At 38.7% G+C, this 6,111-nt stretch overlaps 1 non-coding gene across 1 annotated transcript; it reads left to right on the top strand.

The window, feature by feature from the left end:
* Positions 1–4,673: 4,673 nt before the first annotated feature.
* Positions 4,674–4,803, top strand: LOC123942937. The gene has a single exon (XR_006818559.1). It is a non-coding gene; the product is annotated as a small nucleolar RNA SNORA51 (small nucleolar RNA).
* Positions 4,804–6,111: the final 1,308 nt, after the last annotated feature.

The following is a 6,111-nucleotide window of genomic DNA, read 5'->3' as shown; positions in this document are numbered from 1 at the left end:
CTTTTGCAAATTTTTCTCTAAAATGTGTTATTGAAATGCATTACCTCAACTATTAGTCATTGAATACCCAAATACTGTGCCAAGAGCTATGGAAGATTAAAATATAGAATTAATATTCAAAAGCTACAACATCAGGCAATGTGGAAGAGCTATATTTGTGCTAAAAACAGAGCAGTTCTTATGTATGGCAGGGGACGACCACTTCCTACTGGAATGATGATGGAAGAATGGGAGAGGTGGCACTGAAATTGGGCATTCATTGAAGGACTTTTAGAGCTAGATAGAGGAGATGACAAGGCATTTTAGATACAAGGAATGAATGAACAAAGGATCATAGTAAGCATTCATTAGCCCCCCTCTATGTACTAGGCATTAAATTCTTGCACTAGTTTAAAAAAAGAGATGAGTATGATACAGAGTATAATGAAAAATAACATGTAAGTAATAGTGAACACGTCAGATTTGACTTAGCAAATGATTTTTATACAGGGAAAATATGGCAGATGAACCTGAGTAGGAAATTGAAGATTGATGACAGAGATCCTTCAATGCTAGACTAAATCTTATTATTAAAGTAGCTAAATATAAAGAGCATGAAAGGATATATTTCAGTGAGTTAAATAGAAAATCATTCCTAGTTTTGATTTGAATCTCAAAGCAAATATTGGAGGGACCACCACCCGGTGGCAGAGTACTTACATTGCATCATCTGTTATTAAGAGATGCATAAACATTCTGAAGTTTCAAACTGCTAATCTTTATTCATAAAATGATAAAGAACATGACAAGAAAATAAGAGATGATTATCCATTGTGTACATATTCTCTGCCAGATTCCTTTCTATAAAGAGGAAAATCCCTGAGAGCATCTAAAATGATTTTTTCCTAAAAATTTCAATATATATTTTAAATAGAAAAAATGGTGAGAATACTCCTATTTATTTGTTCAAATTACTCTGGCAATTAATTATAATTCCACCAACTGTGGGTGGTTGTTTGATGACGACATTAGGAAAGAGATTTAACGATTTTATTTTTGGGATATTTTAATCTTAATATATTCATTGGTTGTATTCTTCAGATGTATCTTGATTTGGTGACTACATTCACGTATGCATAAAACTAGTGAAATCTAAATATGTGAAGTATCTAAGATCTGAATTAAGTCTGTGGTTGTACCAATGTCAATTTCTGGTTTTAACATTGTGCTATAGTTGTATGACATGTTACCACTGGAAGAAATTCAGGGAGAAATTCAGTGAAAGCTTTGTATGATTTTTATGTAACTTACATATTTATCTAAAAATGAAAACTTAATTATAAGTATCATTTAGCTCAACTTCTACAAACTTTAGCTGCTGAAATGAAGTATAAAAAGATTTACAAATGACCAAAGCACCTGGGTGGCTCAGTTAGTTGAGGATCTGCCTTTGGCTCAGGTCTTGGTCCTGAGGTCCTGGGATCCAGCTCTGTATTGGGCTCCCCGCTCAGCAGGGAGTCTGCTTCTCCCTCTCCCTCTGCCCATCTTCCTTTCCCCTCTCCTGCTCTCTCACTCTTTCTCTCAAATAAATAAATAAATAATAAATAAAATCTTAAAAAAAGATTTATAAATGATCATTTGTAACTACATGGTCTATCAAAGAAAGAATGTGTCTTGGAAGTTAAAGGATGTTAGGTATGAGCATTATATTAATTTTCTTTCTTAATTAAAAATATACTCACCCAGATTGATGCAGTCTGTTCTCACTTATTATTTATAGATTTCTTTTGTCTTTCTCAAATAAGGTTATACATTGAATGGTATATTAACATTGTAGAAGAATTAGAACAAATCAGACAATAAAATAAGTAAAGGAAAAGGAATTATTGTCACTCAACCCCACTCAAATAGTATAGTTTTTTCATTGATCCAGTCATCCATTCAACATTTATGAGCAAGTCTCTGCTCTGGATGCTCTTTGATAATATAGATTAGTGAATGGTGCAGCCTCTGGTGCCTTTTCTAATTTGCACAAAGCTTCCCTGAAGGCCAGCATTGGCTCAAAAGGTAGATATACACAAGGAACTTACGTTAGTAACTATTTCAAAATATTGTTGTAGTAAATGAGTTTTTCTCTATTTCTAACATGTAGTAAGCACGATGGAAGTGTTGGCTATTATTATTATTATTACTATTATTATTATTAAATGACTAGAATTTGTCATAGTATTTGACCACAAGAGAAGTAGCAGAGACTGATGATCTATGTTCTGTAGAGTCATTCAGCTTTTGTTTTTCATTCAACGAATAATTTTGAGTGCAGTTCACATGCCAGGCACTTCCTTGTCGATGGAACTGGAAAAAAAAATAGATGCTCCCTCCCACCATTCCTATAACATAGCTTACATTTATTAGTATTTTGAAAGAACCTGCTAAGATTAATGTATCACATTTATTTAATTTAAAGGCTTTAATTAAGTGCTTTGTGCTGGATGACAAGTGAGAGGGTAGGAGATAGGAAGTGCAAAGTTTAAGACGATCTCTGTTCTCCAGGGTTTCTGGTATTAACAAAGGAGACATACTTTCATCAAGAATATCAAGACAAAATGGTGATGTGTCAAAACACATGGCACAGATAAAAAGTTTAGAGGGGGGGCTCCTGAGTGACTCAGTGGGTTAAAGCCTCTGCCTTTGGCTCGGGTCATGATCCCAGGGTCCTGGGATCGAGCCCCACATTGGGCTCTCTGCTCGGCGGGGAGCCTGCTTCCCCCTCTCTCTCTGTCTGCCTCTCTGCCTGCTTGTGATCTCTGCTGTCAAATAAATAAATAAAATATTTAAAAAAAAAAAGTTTAGAGGGGAAAATGAATTGTTGAGGCCTGTGGTAACCGAGCAAATTTTTGTGGAACAGAGAGGACTTGAGCTGAGGCTTAGAGAATGTATACATCATATGCTGCTCTGAAATGACTTCTTGGATATGTGGCACAGACTTGTTCACCACTCTCTAAATCTGACATCTCCCCCTCTCAGGAACAGGGGAAAAGTTACACATAACACTTCCGGTTCTAGCCTAGGAAACTCCCATTTGATGCTCCATATGCCTTGTTTTCTCCAAATTTTGGCTGAATGGTGACACTAAGGGCAACCATGGAAGCCACATGTCAAAGTCAGCAGAGACCCCATGAGCCTGTGGAGACCCCCTGAACCTGCAACCCGGAATGACCACATGGAGCAGAATCCTTCCCTCCTTCCCCTCTCCCCAGCTACTGGTCTCTACTTAAATGAAAAATCAGCTGTCTTCTCATCTGTTTCCAGGTCTGCCTGTTACAACAGCCAGCTTTAACATACTATGTAACATGACCAGATTGACGTTAATTTTTTTAGCACTTTGACAGTGTAAAAGTCAATATAATACAACATGTAAACTCTGAATCAGCTGAAAATATTCAATCTGCACTGAGGTTATGGTGAGGTTGCCAGGGGAGGGAGAGGTGGGGTGGGATGGGGGTTGGGGGAAGACTCCTATATAGTCATTAACAGAGTCCAGTAAATTTGGGACTGAAGATGATGCACATGAATCTTTTGTTTTACAGATATAGATAGACATAAGAGTAAAGACGATACTCAATGACTTGTCTAGTATCTTAACTGGAGTATGTGGAAATGCCTGTTCCCCTCCACAAGAGCATGTGGGACTCTTCATACCTGGGCTGGTTCATTTCCCATTATTTTATTTTATTATTTTATTTAAATTTTATTTTATTTATTTTTATTTATTTATTTTTAAAGATTTTATTTATTTATTTGACAGAGAGCGATCACAAGTCGGCAGAGAGGCAGGCAGAGAGAGAGGAGGAAGCAGGCTCCCCGCTGAGCAGAGAGCCCGAAGCGGGGCTCGATCCCAGGACCCTGAGATCATGACCTGAGCCGAAGGCAGAGGCTTAACCAGCTGAGTCACCTAAGCGCCCCGCTTTCCATTATTTTAAATATCTGTTAGTCTCTTCTAAATTATATTTTAACACATGTGCCAGTGGTAAAACTAAAAAAGCAATTTTGTCATCCTCTTCTTAAAAGTGACTGTACTTAGGACACAGTTGTCACCTCTACTTCATCTTCCCTGGCCACCATCCAGAGTCCATTAAAATCCTCGATGAAATTTGTCAAATAAGGCTCACCAGTTTATAAATACAAATGTTTACAAGTTTTCCTTTTGGTGTGACTCTAGCTCTCTCTTTGACTTCGTGGGCCTCAGGCAGTCAGGTGGATCATTTTGTTATACTTCACAAGTTATGACACGGCTGAATAAAGAGCAGCTCGTGGCTGATGGGCTGGAGTGTGGATTCACGGGCAGCTTAAATGACCATAACTGGGCAAGTGGTCACAGCTGGATCACAAGGGGCCAGATAAGGACAGTGACAGCAGAAGCCGAGACTCAAGACTTTAAATTAGGACTCCTTTATGTTCCCGTTGCTTAGTATCCGTACTGACTCTTGACTTTTGGAAGATGCTGAGCCTGTAAACAAGATAAGAGTTTGAACTCTGGGTAGAAAATATGGGACAGAAAAGAGGCAGATCTCAGCACACATCTGGGTCTTTCAGTCCATTTTACATGATTGACACACTTTCCCCTTTTGGTCTAGAAGTGCTTCTTTCTTTAGACAAAGCCCCAGTGTCTTTTGTCTTAAAATGACTCAGGCAGCCTCCTGGTGCTTGCCATTGGCTGTGTTCTTAAACTGACTCTATTGAAGGAGGAGGCAAAGTAAACCTGCCCATATACACCCCAGCCTAGGCCCTTTGCCTGATCTGTATTGTGAAGGGGGGAAATGGCGAAAAGAAATAAGTAAATAAAAGAAATGCCTGGGGCAATGATAACCCTCTAAACAACTCCTTTCTCCCAGATATGAACAAAGGAGAGACTCTAAAAATCTCTTGAGTCCTTGTCAATATCCTTGGAACAGTTGAAAAGTCTCCACAATGGCAAAAGGAACTATGATAGAAAGGAACTGTGATGAGGGATTCTTTGCAAGGATAGATCCTAACTAAGGAGTTTTAGTTTTTGAGTCCTGCTAGGAATACCCTGGAAGGTAATATGACCTCAGGCTATGGAAGCACTTGTGTTTTCGGATGTCAGATGTGTGTTTAAGACAGAAATCCAGGTCTTGCTGACTTTCAGTGTGTCACCCAGAGAGTTGATGGACAGACAGATGCCCTGTATTCCTTATGTTTTTGTTCTGAGAACGAGTACTGCCAAAACCACATCCTGTTACAGGGCTGGATCTAAGAGGACGTGTGTCACTGCGGCGTTAATTAGGAAGTGCCCCTTCCAGTGGCCAGACCCCTACTTGCTCTGATCATGCTGTTACATCCAGCCAAGGATCTAGCTCTGCCAAGTGGACCACAAAATGAGAGATGCTCTTTCTTTTCTTTTTTTTTTCTTTTTTACCCAAGTGTAAAGGATGCCTGTGGTAAGCTCTTCCATGTTAGAAATTCACTCTTGCATATCTTATGTCTCTCAATGATACCTCCAAGGATTTTATTTCTTTAGACCTTAAGAGATCTTTGAGGAGATAAAGAGTGAAGATTATCAGGCAGTCACTTGAAGAACAATAGACGAAGGCAAAGACATAAGAACACACACCAGTGGCTGCACACATCAATGCCTTTGTTATGATATCAGATCACAGTAATTTTCAAATGTTGTAATTTGGCAAATTGGATCTTCAAATAGGTGAATAAGTTCGCCTTAAAAAAATAGTACTCTCACACAGAGACTGATTGCTCTTTTTTTTGTAGTTTCTCTTCTGAGTGTTTGTTGTGTGTGTCTAATGCTCTACCCTTTGTTTTCCCAGCCCCACAGAAAGTGTGCTACTCTCTGCTGGTTTCTTACGATAGCTTTGCTCACTGAGGCAGAGCAGCCCATGAAACTGTTCAATATATCTGACTGGCAGCTATCCTCAAGTGAAGCTGAAAGACACGGAGAGCATCCTCCCCCCCTCTGTTTCTGAGGTATGGCTGTGGTTAATGAAAATTTATTACATTTCACCTGTTTGAATTTTATGTTGTCAAAGACAGTCCCATTGTTTTCACATACAGAGTGATGTTTTTCTTCCTGTAGTAGCAGAAATAAATAACCAA

This window comes from Meles meles, chromosome 5, assembly GCF_922984935.1.
Source record: "Meles meles chromosome 5, mMelMel3.1 paternal haplotype, whole genome shotgun sequence".
NCBI classification, from domain to species: domain Eukaryota; kingdom Metazoa; phylum Chordata; class Mammalia; order Carnivora; family Mustelidae; genus Meles; species Meles meles.
Note: the sequence above shows the minus strand (reverse complement) of the source record. Positions and strands in the feature narration are given on the sequence as shown.